We start from the raw sequence: 22,477 nt of genomic DNA on the forward strand, positions 1-22,477 counted from the left end.
TCTCCAAAAATTCTTTTATTGGAATGGAAGAAAACACTATCCAACATAATTTAAGGTCCAGAGACAACAATTTCTGCATAAATGAAGAAGCATGCCAACCACAATATCGCACCAACTTGCATGCCAGTCCCAGCAGACAAAGTGATTGAATATGATCACTATTTGGATGGGAATTTTCTAAGCTGCATCTACATGCCATCTGCAAGGATGTTCATGACTCAGGCAAAGGCACTCATCCTGACTCAGTTCCAAATGTATGTCATGACATGTTAGGTAGTGCAGTTTCTGAAGAGATACAACGATGAAGCTTTTAAGGATTCCCCCCACCCGCCCGCAAAAAGAAGTTAGTAGAAGTGACTTATTTGCTTACTCTTTATACAACTTTTCCAATGGAACCCCACTCCTCCACAAGCTCAGTGAAGGGAAAGATTTAGCAATTGTGCTGTATGGCGATGACACAAAGCATTGTGAGTTTAGTTTGCAATGATTAGGCAGGAATGGATGTGAGATGAAACCTGCAGGTGGCTTTCAAGTCTCCACGTGAAAATCATGTGGATATAGGAGAGTCCATATCACAGCGTCACAAAATGTGACCCTTATGAGAAAGTCAGCACACATAGATATGAACTTTGTGTAGATGGTGGATTTTGAGGTTCAGTGCATTGGATGTGAACAGTGCTTAAAGGTGGATTCTTTTGGTCTACATGTAAAAAATCACAACCATGCACAGCTCATTTCATAAGGGCAGTGCCATGAGGTAATCACAGACCAATGTTTAAGATGCAGGCCATGGACATGAGGTATGGACCACTCGGGGCTACATGGAAAAATCACAATACATACCTTAGATTTAGTTTTATGCTACTGCTGTCACATGAAGCACTAGGCTTATGATTATTATTCGGTCTGTGGGCACAGATGTGAGCTGCAATCAGAGACTAGATTTCTGGAGGTTGGATGTAAAATGCATGAGATTCACATCTCAGTTCTAGGTTTTGAAACACTGTGAATTTTATAGTGCAGTCCACAGACTGAGGTGAGAACTCGAACGTGTTTAGATGATGGGTTTTCAAGGTGCCTGTGGTACCATCGTGAAGATCTGAGTAGCTGGCTTTTAACTTTTTTTTTCAGTCCATAACTTTGCATTAATTGTGTCTAAGTAGTCATAATGTGACAGAAGAAGCCTAATTTATTTATTACATTGCTATATCGCTCCCTGGGCAGTTCACAAAGATTAAAACCACAAAGTTCAGCATAAAAACAGTATAAAATAAAAAAGCTTAAAACTACAGTGTAAAGATACAACAGAATAAAACCTAGCAGCAATGCAGAGATTTAAAATACAGTAACAATTTTAAAACTGCAAAGCTAAAAACTTTGGCACAGGAAAGAGCACCAGGCAAACCTCAGCCTCTCAGCCTAACCTACATCACAGGATTGTTGAGAAGATAAAATGGAGAGGAGGAGAGTCATGTATACTGCCTTGGGTTCTTTGGAGGAAAAAAGGTGGATATAAATGTAGTAGCAGTAAACTATCTCTGTCTAGCTGTTCTAGCTTTTCATGGTAAATGCTATTTCCTTGTTTTTTGACTGCAGAAAACAGAGAGGAGAGGGGAAGCAAAGCAAAGAATAGCTACAGGGATTTATTTATTTATTTAAAAAGTAGTGAGGGTGACATCAAATAGAAGCAAAGCTTATCTACTGGGAATAGAGGGGTGTTGTTTTGTAAAGTTGGGGATAAATTCAGGTCCAAGCATGTCTAAGGAGCTCTATTGTACACCCTTTGATTTGGAAACCCAATTGTCTAATCCTTGATATGTGTGCGTATGGGTGGGCTGTGGTTACTTCGGAAGGGAAAGGTAGTCTGCACATATCAATGTGCATCTTTCATTACCTTGTATATCTGATTAATTCCACATGTTCCTGGGCTATCCTGGCATTCAGTACAGAAATAGGGCTGAATCCTTGGGTGTCATCAGACGAGCGTTTTATTGCACACTCATTACTGGGCACTCATGGATTTTTACTAGTCCCTCTCACGACATCGTTTGCCTCCCATGCACCTCCCGCCCCATCTAGCACAAGGTGCATGGGAGGCCCCATTTACTTATTGTTACTTCATTGGATTCTTTTTCCTTTCTTTTACAAATCCTTCATTTCCTTTCCACTAAGTAATATCCCTTGTTCTGTGTCAACTGATTGGTGCTTTGTTTCCTGTTGCTGGGGTGCCCGATTTTCAAAAATTCCCCAAAAATCAGGGGATGATGGGATTGGCTTGAAACTTGGCGTCCATGTGGACACATGGATTAGCTGCTATGGTACTGAAGGTGAGGTTTCTGACGTGCAAATTGACGTAGTTGTAAAATGGGACTTGATTTGGGGTGAGTTAAAAGGTTAGAGCCCTGCCAAAAATCAGTGGATGATGGGATTGCCTTGAGTCTTGGCGTGCATGTGTATCCCTGGATAAGCTATCATGGTACCGAGTTTGAGGTTTCTAACGTGCAAATTGACAGAGCTATCAAAAGGGGTGTGAATGGGGTGCCCGATTTTCAAAAATTCCCCAAAAATCAGGGGATGATGGGATTGGCTTGAAACTTGGTGTCCGTGTGGACATATGGATAAGCTATCATGGTAGTGATTTTGAGGTTTCTAACGTGCAAATTGACAGAGCTATCAAAAGGGGTGTGAATTGGGGTTATGGGTGGTGCGTTAGAGGTTAGAGCCCCGCCAAAAATCAGGGGATGATGGGATAGTCTTGCAAATTGACGGAGCTATCGAAAGGGGTGTGAATGGGGTGCCCAATTTTCAAAAATTCCCCAAAAATCAGGGGATGATGGGATTGGCTTGAAACTTGGCATGCATGTGTATACATCCATGAGGTGTCATGGTGCCAAACTTGAGGTTTCTAACTTTAACAGAAAAAAAGTTGTATACTTTTTTAGCTTTCAATGCAAGCCTATGGGGGGAAACGGAGCTCCCATCCGGATCTAGAGCTCCGCAGTGGAGCGGAGCGGACATAGGCGGAGCGGGGGCAGAGCAGAGCAGCCCGATCTGCAAATCACGGATCTGGAAGAGAAGCGAAGCGGGGGGTCCGTGCACACCCTTAGTTCAGACTTGTATTCTGGACTTTTCTAAGAAAATAAATTCCTTAAATGCAACAGAGTTGTTCACTGGGGGGAAGGAGGGAAGAAATGCCCTTGTTCTTGCATCCACCCAAGATCGTAGAACATATTGTTCTGCAATCTAGCAGAACGTGTGTTAACTCTGGCCAACTGAGTTTGGTGGGCTTACTCCTAGGTAAGTGTGGATAGGGCTGCAGCCTTAAATTTACACATAGCCCTGTCACTTCCTCTATATTTTCCTGGGAAACAAAAAACATTGTACATTACTAAATTACAAGGTTGGTTACGTTCCCACAGCAGAGCACTTCCTTCCCAGCATTTATCCTGCACCTAGAGTATATTACACCTAATAAATAAAACATGGCATTTTTTGTCTGTCATCTCTGGAGGTATTCAAATAGATGTGTGAAGTATTTTTCCCTTGCTGCGCAAACACATGCCACATGGCATAGACACAGAGAGCCCCAAACACACACAAATCACAGTCTTTAATGTGAACAATATTCTGACAGTGTATGCATATTGGCACGGTTACAGATTTCACAAGACGGAAGAACAATTTAACCATGAAGTGGATTTTCTGTAGGATACAAAAACGAACAATAACGTGAACCCCTAAGTCGAGAAAGAGAAGGGGGTAAACGAGCATGATCCCCATGTTTAAAGCAAAGCAGAGCTATGCAAGTCCTGCTCTTAATTATAATTAAGGAAATTAAAGAAATAAATATCTTTAAATAAATATTTATTTAATATGTAATTACATGGACACTGCAGTGTCCATGTAGTTAAGGTCAGTGAGCAGATTATGCATTCCGCCATTATAAAGCAGTAATTGGGCTGGGTGGGTATAATATAATTAATATATAATAATTAATATATAACAGCAACAACAAATTATAATTAAAGATATAAATACTTTACAAGGCATGTTTATTTGATTTAGAGCATGGCATATTCTAAGGATTCCACATACATTCTGGCTGAAGTATTTGTTTTCCTCAAAACGTCTCCACAGAGACACCATGCCCCCAATCCAGCCATATCTGGAAGCCTGTGAGGGAACAGCTGCCACCTCCATCTGCTGCTTCACCAGTTGGGACATGATCCTTCTTCCCCTCACAAATGCCATTAGAATCTTCCAATAGCCTTTTAAAAAACATTTTATACTATATATTAATGATCTTAGTTATTCTGATAATCTTTTTGCACTACTTGCCCTTCCCAGAAGGAGTCCTGATTCTCATCTTGAAAACTATGGTTTCAGTCTGTCACAAGGAGAGTTCCCCGCCCCACCCCAATATGAACCCAAGAAAAATGGATGGTTCTTTCTTGTTCTCTTCCCAGGTTGACATCTTTTCAAAATGGTCTTACAAGGTCCATTTAAAATCAAGACTCAAGAAGTAAAAAAAAATGGAATTGTGTTCAGGCATGGTAAGTAGAACAGTGTGGCTCCAGCATGCACAGACACTATGACCATCTTGGATGAGTAGTTGTTCCAAATAATTGTTAGTCCACCATCTCTCTGGCTAGGAGGTTGAGAAAGAGGTGGGAGGGCAGTAAATTCAGCCAATTTCCTCTCCCTAATGGCTAATCAGTAGGTCTGTCACCCATTTAAAGAAATGTTAAGAACATAAGAGCCCTCTGGATCAGACCAAGGTTCCATCTAGTCCAGCACTCTGTTCACTCAGTGGCCAACTAGCTGTCGGCAAGGAACCGACAAGCAACAGCAACCTCCCACCCATGTTCCCCAGCAACTAGTGTATACAGGCTTACTGCCACTGATACAGTAGATTGCACTTAGTCATCAGGACTAGTAGCCTTCTTTTCCAGGAATTTATCCAACCCCTTTTTAAAACCATCCAAATTGGTGGCCATTACCACACCATACTGGGCCCGTTCAGAAGACACCTTAAACCCTGCTGGTTAAGACTTTTGTTTAAGCAGTAGGGTTTAAGGTATCTTGGGTGATGTGTTTTGCTAAACCCTGCTCACTCAATAACCACAGTCAGACCGTCTGCAGCAGGGTTAGCTCTAACCATGCCTTAAAGTGTTGTGTGTGTGACAGCACGGCTTGTGGTTAGTGCTAACCTCAGAAGATGGCAGTTTCACTAACCACAGAGTCTGAAGTGTCATCTGAACAGGCCTGTTCACTAGGAATATAGGAATAGGACATGGGTTTGCACCAATAGTCAGCTAATACATTAAATCTGCATGTTAGCAAACAAGAGTTCTGAGACCTTTCCCAAAGTTCCCTTGAGTTTTGGGAACAACTTCTTGGGCAGTTTTTGTAACATGTTCCTGCTAAAGATGAGCTAATACAGAACTTGTAGGGGATCCATGTGTCCTACTTTACAGAGGACAGCTCACCTTTTGACGGTGTCCACTACTTGAAGGGCAATCAGGTCCAAATCCAGTTTTAAGATAAATCTCCACCTGAAGGAGATTGAGGGCCCTGACAATCCATTGTAAGCACCTGGACAGGATTCAACAGGCACATAGGACAAATGGTCACATTCTTCCCCACTAGAATGAGATGTATTGTATTTTAATTCAGATTATGGTAATTATTTCTAAATTTGCACTTATACATTTAGATTAGCATAAGCACATTTTATTCTGTGTTCTCAGTATTGGAAATGCATAAGTCCTCCTCCTCCTCCCCAATACTGGGCCTCAAGGCAGCCTTACAAAATTTAAAACATATACATTTTAAAACCTATGAAAAGAAATATATAAAAGTTAATTTAAAAAATTAAATATATTACAAAATTAAAACATTAAACATTTAAAATACACGAGAATTTTACAAGTCCTTAACATAGACAGAGGCCCAGATTATTCACCAAAGGCCTGCCAGAACAAAGAAGGCTTTGCCTGCTTCTGAAAGCATATCAAGGAGGGAGCCAGTCTGGCTTCTCCAGGAAGAGAGTTCCAGAGCACTGGAGCAGCCACCAAGAAGGCTGCAAGAGATGGACGCAAAGAAGTTGCTTCTTGACTCACAGATCTCCTTCCTCAATCTGGGAAGACCATACAGCTACAAGGGTACAATAGCAGTGCAGGGGAAGCAATTGGGGGGGAGGGGCAGCAGAAACTCTGCTCCAGAGTTTCCCAGAATGGTAGCCCAGCCAGTAACGCCCTTAATTATACAGCTATCTATTAGATCTTGTCTTCCTTAAATTTCTCAGTAAATACCATCAATATATCATTCGTGCATCAGCTGACAACTATAGCTTTGTTTTCTCCTTTTTTATAGGCTTAATGTCAAGGCTATTTTCTACAGTGCCTATAATTTAAAGGAAGTATATGCATTCTCCATGTTTACCTGCCAGAGTTATGAAATATAAACCATGCTAAATTTTGCAAGAGCTTACTAACTTCCTGCTCTTCCCTTCTCCAAGCCCATAAGTTCATTACTCAGGTATCTTTATTTGTTTCTCATTGTTACAGTTGGCTTTATAGGTCTATTTTAAAGCTGACAGCTGGTGCCTAACCTTTATTCTGGAAGAAATCCTTTTCTGAGGAAATTATCTCTTTGCAAACTGCAGCTTGTGAAGATTGCATCACTTTTGTGCAGGGGGAAGAATTGTCTGGTGGCTGCATAATTACATAGTGTCCAGCATTTAGCAATGCAGACCTGTGTTTTTTGTTTTTTGAGTATGGGCCATTATAAACTGCCAGAGTCAAAACTGAAACCATTTTGTTGCCATGTCACAAACAATTATTATTATAATAATAAACAGACAAGGGACCGTCCTTGTGGTGATACACAGTTATGGTACAGACCACAATGGCCTTTGAGATTGAAGATATTAATGAGTAGTCTCAGGTGAACTATTGCATTGAGTATAGGTAGGGTTGTCAATTTTACTGACCTCTTGTCCTTTGTTTTCAGTAGAACCTCACAGGACCAACTCCAGGTATGAAGGGGCAATGGACAAAGTGCATTCTGCTGGGTCCAGTCCTCTGTTGGTAGTCCCGGCAGTGGTGACAGGCAAAAGCAGAATCCCAAACAGTGCCAGATGGCTGTGAGACACCATTTAAATTTCCCACAATGCCCCAGAGCTATGCCACATCCGAGTCACACTAGAAAATGAAAATGACAATTAGACCCAGCTATTACATAATTCTCAGCATGCCAGACCAAAAAATGGTGTCTGTATGTGTGTGTTTTAAGAAGGTCCAGGAAAAGTGTCAGCCTTAGGCCCCACCCAGGGTCATAGGAGCCCAACAATTGCCCATGAATGCCAAGCAGCTCAATCTGAAGACACTACTGAGCGACAAACATGGGATAGTATCCTATTGTGCCCATGCACTCGCAGGAGTGACTGCTTGTGCAAAGGGAATTTCGTGCTTCTGAAACTACCTGAAATAAGTGAAAAAGATCATTTCTGGAATGGGGCAAACCAGCGAAGTTCACAGAAGTGTTGTATAAATTCACCTGGAGTGAACCCCCGATATGTTCATTTCCTCCCCCGCTTGCTCCACACTGTTTTTCCTCCCACAGCTCCAACTGTTTCAAATGACACTGACTAGTTAAACCCAGCCAAGTCCTTAGGACTGCCCCCTAGCCATATCACCAATAGGGGAGGGGCTACAGGCGCAAAGCACACCTGGGAGCAAGGAAACAAAGCACATGGCAATGGCGGTGGCCCAGTAATTTCAGCTGCAATTCTCCTTCTGACCACTGCATAGAAGTATATAAGCTATTGTTTTGCCTCAGACTCTGATTCAGCAGCATGAGTGCCAGGAGGTCACCTTATTCTCGAGAATAAAAGTTGTTAGCCCAACGCTTCGTCTGTGATCTTTCGCAAGTGTACCAAAATTGGATTGTTGCACTTGTAAAACCAGCATATTTTTGCAACAGAAGAAAGCTCTGCTGACCTGTTCTTTTCCAGAGCATTTCTGGGGTTGTACGAGTGGTCACTCCTTCGAGCGCAACAGAACCAGCATAGGCAGAGCGGCCTGGTAGATAACACCTAGGATCTTTATGTGATGGAAAAACATCACCCACTGATGTCTGGAAATCAAAGAGTTGAGGTTCAATTTGGGGAGGGGAGTCATTTGGCAACTGTAATTATTGGACCCCACTTTTCAAGGAAGAGACAAATTAAAGCAGATTCAAATAATAAGAGTTTAGAAAATCTGACATGTGAGGAAAGCCTGGAGGAAGTGTTGTGTTTTGTTTAGTTAGAAGAGAGCGAGAGAGCTGACATTTGACAAGGCAGCAGCACTATGATGAAGCACTTCAAAGTAATATTCTCGTTAATCCTCTGACTAATCCTCCTAGCATTCCTTGGGTTGCCCAGCCAGCATTAAGATTATTATTCCTGTTCTATGCATGGGGAACTCAGGATAAAGATGATTTACCCGAGGCCACCCTGTAAGGCTAAAGCTGTGAATGGGCTGCAGTTTCATTTTCTAACTATCTGATGAACAATGCCAAATCCTTAGTAACAGACATACTTAGCCTAGAAAAGAGAACATTAACAGAGGATGGTTGGGAGGAATGAAGCATGTCAACACAAGGTGCTCACTTAACTAGGTTACAACTCAGAACACTGTACATTGATAATTACTTAAGAAAGACGTGTGGAACCTATGACTCTATAAATGTTGAACGCCAACTCCCATCATCCCTGAACATTGCTCTTGGTGCCTGGGGCAAATGGGAGTTGGTGTCCAACAACATCTGGAGGGTCATGGGTTTCCCACCCCTGAATTAAGAGGAAACATTTCCTAAACTCTACAATACTTGTTCGATGGTGGAAGAACTTTCCTGTGGAAAATGTAAAACACCCATCTGTGAAGGGTGCTAAGGTTGGCCGGGAAACTTTTAGGTAACATTTAAATCAGAGATCCAGGGAACTGGCCTTGATGATGCCACTGAATTATTCTCGATATACTTTGAGTTTTGTAACAGACCAAACTGAGGGCTCTGAGGAAAAGAAATTATTCACTTTGTACTGAGGTACACAGCAGGATTTCTCAGCAGGACTCATATCCCTTCTGCTCTTAAATCACTACTGCATATTTTTTGTGGATAATAGACTGAATATGAATCTACAAGTGAAGCTGATTTAAATGCCCTTGTATTCAGTGCAGTGTGGGATGAAGCACTTGATTATCCTTGACCTCACCGCGTAAACTAGGAATCCTTCATATTTGTTGTAGTCAAGCTTTTTTTCCTTCAAGAAAATGGCAGCTCAGAGGGACAAGAGAGCTTTTCCCCCCATATGTGGTAGCCATATGCTACAGCTGGGACATCCTACCAGGGTTGCAAGGGACATATTTCTTTCCTGCTTCCCTTCATCTAGTGTGCCAAAAGGAAGGGGTTAAAGCATCACTACTGCCCTGCACAGGCTGTAGCATTCTTAGTTATACAGCTGACCACAAGGCCAATATTCCAGCAGACAAGCTTTAAGTTCATACAAATGCAGAAGTGGTCCAGAAAACAGGCACTGGCAATCAGTCCAATATAAAGAGTCAGGCAAAGCAGGAGTGGTCAAACAGGCAAAGGGTCAAACACAGTGAGGCAGTCCAATACATACATAACCCAGGAGCAGAGTCAAGCAGAGGTCCAAGGTCATAGCACAGGGGTTCAAGAACAAGGCAGGGTCAGGAGACAAGGCAGAAGAAACTGGTGAGACATTGTTTCCAGCAACCAGCAAGCTTTCACTGCTGGCTTGTATTCACAAAGGCTGCTGAGCCCCACCCAGTCTCAGCTGCTGTCCATCAGAGCTCTCTGGCCAGAGCCCTACTCAGGAGGAGTTGCTTTCTCCCGAGGAGACCGTTTTTGCAACTGAGCACTTCTTACAGGAGGCCTACTGGCTTGTCGCTTGAGGTGACGGCGCTCCTGTTGGTCAGGGGGTTGCTCAGCTTCTGCTCCAGAGTCCGAGTCCCCTCCCACTGTCAGGGAAGGACCTGACCCATCTCCCCTGAAGGCCCAGGCTGCTCCTGGTCTGGTGCCAGTACTTGATGTGGTGTCTCCCTGGTTTCTGGGGGCTCTGCTTCCTCCTTTGAGGAGGATTCCTCTAGAAGGGGCATGACAACTGCCTGCTGACTGGAGATAAACAACGAGTCCAGAGAAGAACCTACAGAAAGCAACACACTTCCTGGCTGTTACCACTGAGTAGAGATGGGAGGGGGGATCACAGTTACCAGCTACTACCACTGAACCAACAACTGGGAGTGAAGGGAAGTGTTGGTTTGCTTGCATAAGTGACAGAGTCAACACTCCTATCAATGGAGGCTGGAAATCAGAGCCACCAGTCCTCATTGGTTCCTATCTCCTTGCCCAGACAAAACACACACTGAGAAACTTCACTTCTGCATGCAAATCTATCTACTAAGCTGTCGTCCCTCCCATTGATCATAGTCATTGACCATGTTGGCTGGGGCTGATAGAACTTGTAGTTCTAAACATCCGAAAGGTACTAGGTTGCCTATCCCTGAGTTGAAGGGCTTTTCATGAGGCACTTATCATGCGCTCATCACAGTTGTTTACAGATTCTTTCGATGACAACATCACCCACCAGCTTCTCTACCTAACCAGCACTTTCAACAAGTTTTTTTAGAACAAGGAAAATGCAGCATTTCATTGTGAAAGCGAAAGAATGTTCCATTTCCTCTTGTGTATTTGCACCATTCCATTATACCACAGTGCCATCTAGAGGTTATGTAGCAGAAAAGCAAGAAAGGAAACACTCCTCGTGTAGTGCTTGGATCTCAATTCTGCAATGAAACCAAAAGTAAATACAGTGGATTAATAGATAATTGACAAGCGCATGTAGAAATGCTCAAAGGATCTCAAGTAGAAGGTGAGAGGGAAAGATGGCTGCTGTGACCTTAGAAAGTCCTGTGGGCAAGAACTTCCAGAGGGTAGCTGTGTTAAATCTATTGCAGCAAAAATAAGAAAGGGTCTTGTGGACCACAAAAAGTGTATGCCGGATGCCCAGAAAAGCTTATGCCAGAATAAATTTGTTTGTCTTTAAGGTGCCACAAGACTTTTTGTTGTAGGCCAGTAGACAATAGTGGGCTAGATGAAGCAATGGCCTGGCTCTGCGGGAGGCAGCATCATAGTTGTCCACACCTATCTTAGTGACTACTTGCCCTTCCCACAAGGAGTCCTGACTCTCATCTTGGAAACGATGGTTTCAATCTGTCACAGGGAGAGATTTCCCCACCCGCACCCCAATATGAACCCAAGAAAAATGGATGATTCTTGTTTTCTTCCCAGAGTGACATCTTTTCAAAATGGTCTTACAAGGTCCATTTAAAATCAAGACCCAAGATGAAGAAGAAATGGGATTGTGTTCAGGCATGGTGAGTAGAACAGCGTGGCCATCTTGGATGAATAATTGTTCCAAATAATTGTTAGTCCACCATCTCTCTGGCTGGGAGGCTGAGAAATGTTATGTAAACCTTATTATGATGATTAACTGAGAATGAAGATTGCCTGGTAATTGAATAGCTTAATTAAATAAAACATTGCACGCACGAAGTGCTGCCTCCTGTTACCAATTAGTGATTATTATTATTTTCAGTTGAAGAGCAGTCCTATGACCGTCTAGTCTCTAAATTTGCCTCTTGTTCTTGCCATTGCGAAACAAGAGTCAATGATCGACATACTACAACAGGCTTATCTACACCTGCAGCCCTTTGGGGAGTGGGGTTGAGCACCATCCCAAAGATGGCAAAAATGCTCTCTCCCCCCCTCACCCCCAATGCCCATGGACTCCTCCGTGCCCATTTCCTGAGCCCCACTATTTGTGGGGAAGAGGGAGGAACCCAGGAGGGAGAGCCACACTGCCTGTGGAGCTTGGGATGGTCCCAAGACAGTGGAAAAAATGGGGGAAAAGCAGTCCCAGCTGTCCTGGAAGAACTGAGTGCCCCCCCCCCCCGTTCATCCTGGGATCAGCTGTGCATCATTCGCAAGGACGACCTCATGACCATCCTGGGATAAGTGGCAGGTGTAAATTAGGCCCAAATCACACAGCAGTCCTGATGTCAGTTGAGGCAGTTGCTGAGGAGTCAGGGACGAAGCAACAGCAAATTGTGGTTTGCTATTAAAATGAAGATTTCCCTCAACAGACATGGCTTTCATTGGAAATGCCTGTAAGTAACCCCCACAACAAAAGATTATAAACTGGATGGCATTTCTTGAAAAGTAGGAGTGACCTGAACAAGTCCCTAGTTTCATTTAAATAGGGCAAAGTTGCTCCAATATATACATATATAACCTTTTCTGGTTTAGCCAACTGTGTGCTACTGCTCCATAATTTAAAAGTGGAAGACTACACTAGAAAGTATGCAGAGTAATCCAAACAGGTTAATCCAAACCAATAACCTCAATGTTGCTTGCTGGAGCAAAACTTTCAGGGGAGGAGAATAAAGCACATTATTTTAATCTTCTGTCCAATTGCAACTGGCTAGAATTGGGATATGCAAAACATCAGCAGGGAGGAGTAAAATAAAAGCAGAATTACCAACAGGATAATAAAGGAAATGAAACCTCTTGTCTATACTCAGAACATTTTTAATAGCAGGTAGGACCTACTAATGCCTCCAAATTTATGACAGTGGTGCACAGCAGTGTTTATATTTAGCTGGTGCTGATGTATGCCCTGTAATTTTATGTCAGCCAATGTGTGTGATGGGCAGTTGTCTACTTTACACAAATGGACTTTTTGAGGTTCACCGCTTTTATTTCTTCTCCTTCTCTTCCTCCTCCCAGGACTACCACAACACATCTCATGAGCTACTGAATTTTATTAAACTGTAAATTACTCTTGAGTAGGGTGACCAAATGAAAAGGAGGACAGGGCTCCTGTATCTTTAACAGTTGCATAGAAAAGAGAATTTCAGCAAGGGTCATTTGTATATATGGAGAACCTGGTGAAATTTCCTCTTCATCGCCACAGTTAAAGCTGCAGGAGTTATACTAGAGTGACCAGATTTAAAGAGGGCAGGGCACCTGCAGCTTTAACTGTTGTGATGAAGAGGGAATTTCACCAGGTTCCCCATATATACAAATGACACCTGCTGAAATTCCCTTTTCTATGCGACTGTTAAAGGTACAGGAGCCCTGTCCTCCTTTTCATATGGTCACTCTCCTCTTGGGGGGGGGGACACCTCAACACTTTTATTGGTACTGAAAATATTAATTTAGACTTCGTATTTAATTAGACTAGAGAAATTATGTGCAAAGCAGCTCACAGGTCACAAAATAAAATCAGTAGAAGTAGCAAGCTATATGTTACTTTGATGACCTAGGTAGCAACTATGTCTTTCATTTTTACTTTAAGGTAAATGCAGGGGTCCTGATCCATATTGGGACCATAACAATGGGGGAAGAGTTAAAGTCCCTTTACACTTTCACCAGGATTCCAATCCCGATCAGGTTCCCTGCACTAACTTTAGAGAAAGAAAGAAAGAAAGAAAGAAAGAAAGAAAGAAAGAAAGAAAGACGTAGTTGGTAGTACTAGCAGCTTGGGTCATAGCATTGTCGAGTGGGATGGGGAACAGGAGAAGACTCCACAGTGTACACACAGGGGAAAGGGTCATACCTCAGTGATAGAGCACAACTTTAAATCCCACCTTCGTTGACACTGTTTTTGAGGCAGTGTTGTGTAGTGGCTAGAATGTTGGACTGGGGGTCTGGAGATCTCGGTTCTAGTCCCCTCTTGGTCATGGAAGCTCACTGGGTAACTTTGGGCCAGTCATAGACTCTCAGCCCAACCCAGCACACAGGGTGGTGGTTGTGAGGATAAAGTGGAGAGGAGGAGGATTATATATGCCACCTTGGGTTCCTTGGAGGAATAAAAGGCGGGATATAAATGCAATAAATAAATAAATAAATAATAAACTTTGCATATAGAAAGTCCCAGGTTCAATCCTTGGTACTACTACTACTACTTCTTCTTCTTCTTCTTCTTCTTCTTCTTCTTCTTCTTATTATTATTATTATTATTATTTATTTATATAGCACCATCAATGTACCAGGTCAGGCTAGGATAGGGTCCTATTTGAAACCCTGTAGACTCACTGCCAGACAGCATATACAGTCCTTCCCCAACCTAGTACTCTCCAGGTAATGTTGGCTCTAGGTTTCTGTGGGCCTAGAGCTACCCTTCTCATGACCACTGTCACCAACTGCTGCTACTCCTCATTGTTTTTCTCATCACTGCTACCACTTGCTTGTTGAACAGCCGGGGAGCAAGCAGGCAGTGGCATCTGCTGCCCCTCCTTCTCACAACTACTGTGACCTGGGCCAGACCAAGAGGCAGATGAACTAGCAGATTGCAATAGTGAAGAGGAGGAGTGTCTCTGGAGGGCTTTCCTCAGTGGGCCCTTGCCATTTTGGCATGTGCCCAACCATGCTTACCACTGAAACCGCCTCCAAGTGTTTTGGATTTCATCTTCCAATGGCCCCTGCCGGCATATCCAATGGTAGTCCAAAATGTCTGGCGGCACCAGGTTGGAAAAAGCTGATGTAGACAATACTGATCTAGGTAGACCAATGGTCTGGCTCATCATAAGACAGCTCCCAATGTTCCAGAGCTCTTTCAAAGGCTTCTGTTTATAAAGTTCAGCACCAACATTTGTTCTGATCATCAGACCATGACGGAACTCTTGATCTGCCTGTTTGCAAATGTCAGCCCAGCCATCAAGGCAGACAAATTGAACATCATCTTTTACCTTTGTTACAGGAGCCCGTGGATAAATATAGTTAATCTAAACAACAAAGTATGTTCCTGCCATCCTACTTCCCTAAGGCTCAAAAGCTGCAATGATAAACTTCCATGTTTAAGCACTGCAGTTATATTTTCATGCGTGCATTTTCCATGTCTCCACAGTTTTCCTGCCCAGAAAAATCTATACGGATCTTTAAGATTGGACATAATACTAAAATGATCATTTGTCAAGATAGCTCAGAAAGAATCAGATAGGTTTAGTCCTCTGAAGTGGCAAGATGAATTAGGAAAATAATACAAAAGCTTTTAATCGAGTATTGCCAAAGTTAGGTCTGTGAGCATTTTTAAAGACGTACCTGTTACACTTAACAGGTAAATATAAAGAATTTCCAAGTGCCATCGACTAATGAGGTCCATTTTCTTCTTAATGTCCAAGATATACCAGAAAAAACCAGATCATACTAGAACAACTGGACAAACGTACAGAGTTATGAATTTAACATTTCAGAATGTTGTCTAGTTATGTTATTTTAAAAGTATTAAACAAATCCACTGTTGACTTGAAGGCTATTGTGCACACACACACGCTAATCTGACTTCATTGGGTTTTTTTAAAACAACAACAACACACAGCTCCCATTCATTTTAGTTTCTCTTGAACTCTGATCTCTTTGGTATTTATCTTATTCATTGAATGAAGTTGGCTTTTAAACTTGAAGTCATTGAAGTGAAAATTAAAAGCTGGATCACTTTCAAGGCTGAAAAGAAGTTTCCTGCTGACTTAAACATTTTCTCCCTTGATAAGCAAGCACCAAAGTAGGCGGGCAGCATCAGGATTAGTATGGTCAGCTTTCTGCATTTGCTACAAGATTCACTTCCTATGCATTTAACTTTTAATTTCTTAATTTGAATTAGAGGGAGCACACCAGCCTCAAAACAAGCTCACAGTGGGTGATCTCACAAGCGAAGGAAGTTGCAGTGTGTTTCAAATGTCTGTTTTGACTTTCAGGATCCCATAACAAAGAACTATTATTATTCTGTCATTCCCCCACCCCACAACAAACAACTTTACTCCTGTATGTTAAACCTTTGTATCACCTTTGCTTGCTTTATTCTGCTGCCACAGCACAACTTTGGTTTGTGCTTTTGATATGATAGTCATCACAAGCTGGTTTTTGAGGTGCATGAGGTCTGATTCCCGCCCACCCGACCTATGGGCCTGTCTAAACCATGGGAGGGAGTGGGAGGATCTCTCAATATTCTGATCTCGAGATCCTCCCCTTTGTCCAAACACACGTGCGACATCCCAGGAGGAAGGAGGGATGTCGCGGCCACCTTTTCCCCCCCTTTCTTTTTTACAGACGGATATTAACTTGAACTTTGCTTGTATCTTGACCACTCCTGCCGTTTCCTGATCCCACACTAGACTGGAAGTTTTGTGCATGGCCATTTGCTTGTTTTGTTGCCTTGCCCTTTTGGATTGCCCTATCATTTGCTCTAATGGTGAGTCTGATTTGGCAGTATTACCATTTGCGATATTACCAGAACTGCGGTAGCCACGTGGCACAAAACGGGGGAAAGAACTGAGACAGGGAATGACTCACTTCTAGTTCAGTTCGTAGGAGCAGAGTTGAAGTAGTAATAATCATATGATAAAGTAAGTGCACAACCCTATGCATGTTTAGACAGAAAAAGAATCCTACAGCTCCCAGCATTCCCCAGCCAGCTGACTGGGAAATACTGGGAGTTGTAGGATGTTTTTCTGTTGGTAGGTCTGCTTTAACGGATTCTCCTAGAATAAGGCTGTGTGTGGAAGCTGATTGGCAATGATCTTTTCACAACAGAAGGGGGATGGCAAACACATAAGGATGGGAAAGGCTTCTGGTTTTTTAAAATGCTGGGTTGGATCCCAATGTAATCATACTTCGAGATGACCAATCCCAGTAGCATCTCTAATATTGTTAACAAATGAGTTCAACTTTCTATTTTATTGTTGGGCAAATCCTTCTGTCATTGTATCCCATAAGCAATATGTTTGCCATTATTTTTTAGCCCTATTAGTTTAGCTTCTGTAATAAGGGGGAAAGCTACTGTACAGAAATAGATCTAATGTTTTGTGGTTATTTATAAAATTAGTTGATAAAAATGGCAAAAGTAGAACTTGATTAACTCAGTAAACATAGATGAGGTGGAAGGGAAATTAAAATGTCTTGCATACTACAACTAACTTATTGCTTCCAGGTTTTTTTTAATTAGGTTTGCTTCTTAGCAGAATAAATAAAAAGCACCTCCTAAATTCCACATTCTCTGTTTGCCAAGGAATAAAGGGGATTAAAAATCAATACCACCATTGTACAATTGATGTCAAAGTTCATGCATCAATTGCAGATTCCATAAAATGCTTATCCTCTCAGTTTAAATAAGAAAATCCATAGGCGGTCCTTCATTTTCCTTTCCAAACTGCAGAGTTTAATCAACTGTGGGTAATTGGCTTGGTTCAAGTTTGATTTAGAGTATAGGTAGATCCTGCAAAATTCTGTAAATAGCTGCCTGTTTGAAAACAGCATGTTATTATAGACATGATGATTTCAGGAAATGACTAGTCAATCTAAAACCACAAAAATCAAAAGCCTGTTTGCCATTAACTTCAACATGATGCAAATTACAATGGTTATCTTTCATTGGAGGATGAAACGTTTAATGTTTAACGTCTAATGTAAACGTTAAAAAATATCTCAATTTCTTTCACTCTATGATCCTCAAGTATTTTGCCCAAGATAAGTGGGAAGTGGCTATGAAAGGATAACTTACTTGTCTAGCCTGCAGGTTACTTGGTTACTAAACTGATGACCACAGTTGTTTATATACAGTATACATCGAACCTATTTAGTGGGAAGTCTTGGTGCCCCAGATTATAGGAACGGAAGAGCGATGGCAGTTAAAGTGGAATAAAACAGATGTATGTCTGTTGTTTGGATCAGGCTGTAATGCCTGCATATTCATAACATCTCCATATCTGTATAGAACAGGGCTGGGCAATTTGTGCCTCTCCAGATGTTTTGACCTACAACTTACATCAGCGTAAGCCAGCATAGCCAACAATGAGAGTTTGTGAACCATCTGCAGGACCACAACTTGCCCGTCGCACAGGTTAAAGAATAGGAACATGCACATAGGATGACTCTTCCTGTTAGGAACGTTGGCTTGGAGCCAACACCACGTGAGTAGAAGTCTGCTCCCACAATGGGACTTTCCTGTTCTCTCCTCCCTGCTGCAGCATCAGTGCAGCCTCCCCAAAACTGTTCTGGAGGGTCCCACAACCCTCTGTTGCAGATTTGTGGGCTGCAGCAGGAAGGGGAAATCCAGTAGCTTCCCTTCCAGTGGAACAACGCCATTGGATACAATCCTTTGAGTGGCCCAGGGTTCCCAGTCCTATGAGAGAGCCCAACACACATACAGCTGTATGCACACAGGGACCTTTCTCATGAATGCTGTATGTGTGGTTGCTGGAGTAGTCTGGCCAGCAGAGATAGAGGGCACAGTCTCACTGCCCCCTGACACATTTAGTGAAAAGAGTTGTGGGAATAACTCCAGTGGCCCACATGCACCAAAGGACTGTTGATGGATACATCTCATGACTTGAGTGGGGAAAATTGCCCCTTAGAATATAAAGCATTGAATTATTTCAAATTACATGTGTTCAAAGGTAACACTTTCCTTCTCTTTGAGGCTCACTTCCCTTCTCATCAGCAGTGTTGTATTCTGACAAAGCTGTGAGCCCATGAGGGACCTAGAGGAGACTCACCCATGGCGCTAACCTAATTGCTCCATCAGAACAAAGTGTCACACAGCGCATAGTTAAACTATGGAATTCACTACTACAAGATGTGGTGAGGGCCACCAATTGGATGGCTTTAAAAGGGGGTTGGATAAATTCCTGGAGGAGAAGGCTATCAATGCCTACTAGTCCTGATGTCTATGTGCGACCTCCAGTATCAGAGGCAGTAAGCTTGTATGCACCAGTTACTGGGGAACAGGGGTGGGAGGGTGCTGTTGCACTGTGTTCTGCTTGTGGGGCCCTCCTTGACAGCTCATTGGCCACTGTGTAAACAGAGGCCAGGACTATATGGACTCTTGGTCTGATTCAGTATGGCTCTTCTTATGTTCTTATATGTCTGGAATCTGGGATATGGCAAGTGTAACTTTATGAAAATGCAAGGATTTTCCTACACAGGCATGAGAGCAGGACCTTGGTTTTTAACTGATTCTGATTTTAAAGCCCAAATTTACAAGCTTATCAGTACTGCAGACCACAACAGGGTTTTGCTGGCCTAACCCCAGGCTGGTCTCAGTTTCTGCTGAGCAATGCTAAACTGAAATCAATGACAGGCTCACCTTGCTTAATGACTTACTGACAAATGTTTAGGTAAGAACCATAGTCCTAAGTGCTGGTCGCTGGGCTAACTAACTAACCCCATATTTAAAAGTTTGGTATTATACACAGCAGCTTTAATAAATACTTTTGGTGATAGCACAAAACTGGACAATTATTGATCCCAAATGTAACATTGGCTCATTGACAGCAGACTTGAACTGTGCTGCTTAGGTGGTTAGAAAGCTGAACGAAAGGCTGATATAATTAGAAGAGGTCCATTTTGTTTATGCCAGGTAGATTTATGGGAGCCTGAAGAATATCAGCAACCTTGACAGGCTGGAACAATACAGATCTTTAATCATTTATTTTTACAGGCCTGGCTTAGGTGGAATTGGTTGGGTGTCGTTGTTCTTTTTCTCAACTTTCCAGTAATGCAAAAACGCTGAAAACAATTACCTGGGTGAAATCTTTGTTTTTAGTTCTTTAGTTTTAAAAAATGTCAGTGAATTTTTATATCTTTGCTGATTTTTTTTTAAAAAAATATTTTATTGAATACACTGAACACAAAAATCAAGAATAAAAATAAAATGTAAATACTCGTTCTATATCCCTCCCCACACTTGGTCGATTACAGAGTTTCCTTCTTACATCTTTCATTTCATTCCCCCCCACCCCCTGGGTGTTTTTTTAAGTTTCCATTTCATTTATTGATTATCTGGTTTTTATGAGTCCCACAGATTTCTATAGGCTTCGTTCTGTTTGATAACTTTTTCATGTAGTCTACATATTTTTGCCAGTCCATCCTGAAAGTATCTCTTTTCTTTATCCCTCTATGTGTTCTTAACTTCTGTGTCAACTTTTGGTTTATTGCTATGTCCCAGATTTTCTTTCTCCACAGTGATACTGTCAGCATCCGAGCTGTCTTTCAGTTGCCTGCTATTAATTGCCTTGCGGCTGTTAACATAAATCCAATTAATATTTTTTTCTTTTCTCTCTCTATTTTCTTTAACATACATATTCAATAAAATCTATAAAATCTTTGCTGACTTTTACACTTTAAAAAAACTTATTCTATTTTAAAGTTAAGCTTTTTCTATGTTTGATAATTATTCAGTCGAGGCTGGTGACTCTGATATCAGTGGGGCAGTGAATCTGCTCCAGGTTTCAGTCAGAATTCTAAAGGAGCCATCCAAGGTGGAGAACCTGTTTTGGGGATAGGGTTCAACACTTTGGAGAGTTCCTTTAGGGTTCTGAGTGAAACCTAGAGTGGATTCACCCTCCCCACCGACGTCGGAATCACCACCCTCCACTGACTGTATTTTGTATTGATGGTGTTAGGTGGAAAACCTCTGGCTGCCCTCCAGCTCCTCTGCTGCCACGCTGAAGAACCACAGCCTCTGAGAGAGCACTGTGGCTCCTGGCAGCAGGAGCCAGGAGGTTCTGCTGGGAACCTTTCTGCCTGTAGCTGCACCCCCTCGACCACTAGGCCTCTGCTGGACCGATCTTGCACCAACAGAGGTGCATGTAAATCATACCGAAATGTCGCCCAGGTGCTGGGAATGGCCCTCTGGCTGCTCCGCTGCTGACACATTGCTCCTGGCAGCAGGAGTGAAAAGGAATCACTCTGCTGGGAGCCTCTCTGCCTGGAACTGTGCTTGAAAGAGGCCAGGAGGAGGGCCCTGAAGGCTAATATCACCTTGTAAACCACAAAGCCCAACCAGCGTTGGGGCTTGAGGAGCATCTCCCCTCACTCCTCTCCGCAACAGCCCTCCCATCGTCAGGCAAGCTGAACGCAGAGTAGGGCATCAGTGTCTACAATGTTTAATAAATAAATAAATAAAAATCATGTCCTTTGTGACTGAGTATTCAATAAATGTTTGCCTTTAAAAAAGAATTCCCTGGGTTCACACCCTAATGAAATGTGCTGCATATGCCTATGGCCTGCATCTATTGGTAAAGTCTCTTTTGCTTCATGCCCAGCATTGAACCTTGGATGCATCAGGCCCAGTAAAGAGCAACAAGCCAACTAGTACATTTAACAAATAATCTGTTCTTGGGCATTACATAGTGCTGAATGTGTGCAATTGGGTATAATTTCAGGTGAGGTTTCCTTTAAGCCCTAATCCAAAATTCATGGAAAATGTCTGTGGTGAAGAAAAGGCACTCTGCGCATGCTAGAAGCACTCCTCTTTAATATAATTATAGTTCTGTGCTCTGCCACTGAATTGTTTTTTCCTGTAATGGCAGAGTGATGTCCTAATAATCTCTAACAAATCAAGCAGGATATACTGTAGTTTGCTAGTGGGCTGTGTGCTTTGCTTATATTTGGCCTCAGTGGATCTTACAATCCAAGTCTGGGGTACAGAGTTCCCAAGAAGCAAAAACGCTGGCCAATCAAGCCATTGACAGTACTGGGATAGACTCAGTATAACAGACCACCTTAAACATGAAAAACAGAAACAAAACATTGCTCTCCCTCACAGGATTGTGTGAAGACAACAAGGAAAATACTATGTGCACCATCAGAAAAGAGCCGTAAAGAGAAAATATTACACGTGCGAGGTTTGTGCCAATTAATCACGTGCAAAGTTAATCAGTGCTCATTGCTGTTGGGGAATCTGACTGTTGACCACTGACTGGCCTTAAAACTGGAAATCGGGATCACTCAGAACCATGTGCAGCAGTGCTTGAAAAGTCAGCTAAGGACAAACGGGGGATTCTATGAACAGCTGGTCTGCAAAAACTACGCTACTCGTTTATTTCCCTCAGAGCTTTTATACTTTCATTTTGCTTGTTGAAATGGCACATGCTGGAGGGCCATTGCTTGTTGCTGAAAAACAAACTCAAACAATGCTAGAGCTGATTCAATCTGGATAGATTTCAGCCCACAATAAATCATTAAATTCTTGTAGTGTTGGTCTGTAGTCAGGAAATCTCATTTCTGTTGCACACACACACACACACACACAAACACGGTTGGATTTATTTATTTATTGTAAATTGCAGTTGTCATCTTCTTTTTGTTCTTTCTGAAGGAAAGAAATTTAGAAAGGATTAGTCATCAGTGGAACATTTGCCGGAAATATAAGATCAGGCACTATAAACAGGAGATTCTCAAACGGTGTCATCTGCCTTAAAAACCAACGTAAACAACTAAAAGCACAGTCTCATGAATATTTAGACAGAAAGCAGTCCTACACCTCCCATCCTCCTCCAGCCAGCGTAGTTGGTTTGTGGATGCTGGAAGTTGTAGGACTTTTTTCCGATCTAAACATCATAGGATTGTA

The sequence above is a fragment of the Elgaria multicarinata genome, chromosome 7 (genome assembly GCF_023053635.1).
Source record: "Elgaria multicarinata webbii isolate HBS135686 ecotype San Diego chromosome 7, rElgMul1.1.pri, whole genome shotgun sequence".
Taxonomy (NCBI): domain Eukaryota; kingdom Metazoa; phylum Chordata; class Lepidosauria; order Squamata; family Anguidae; genus Elgaria; species Elgaria multicarinata.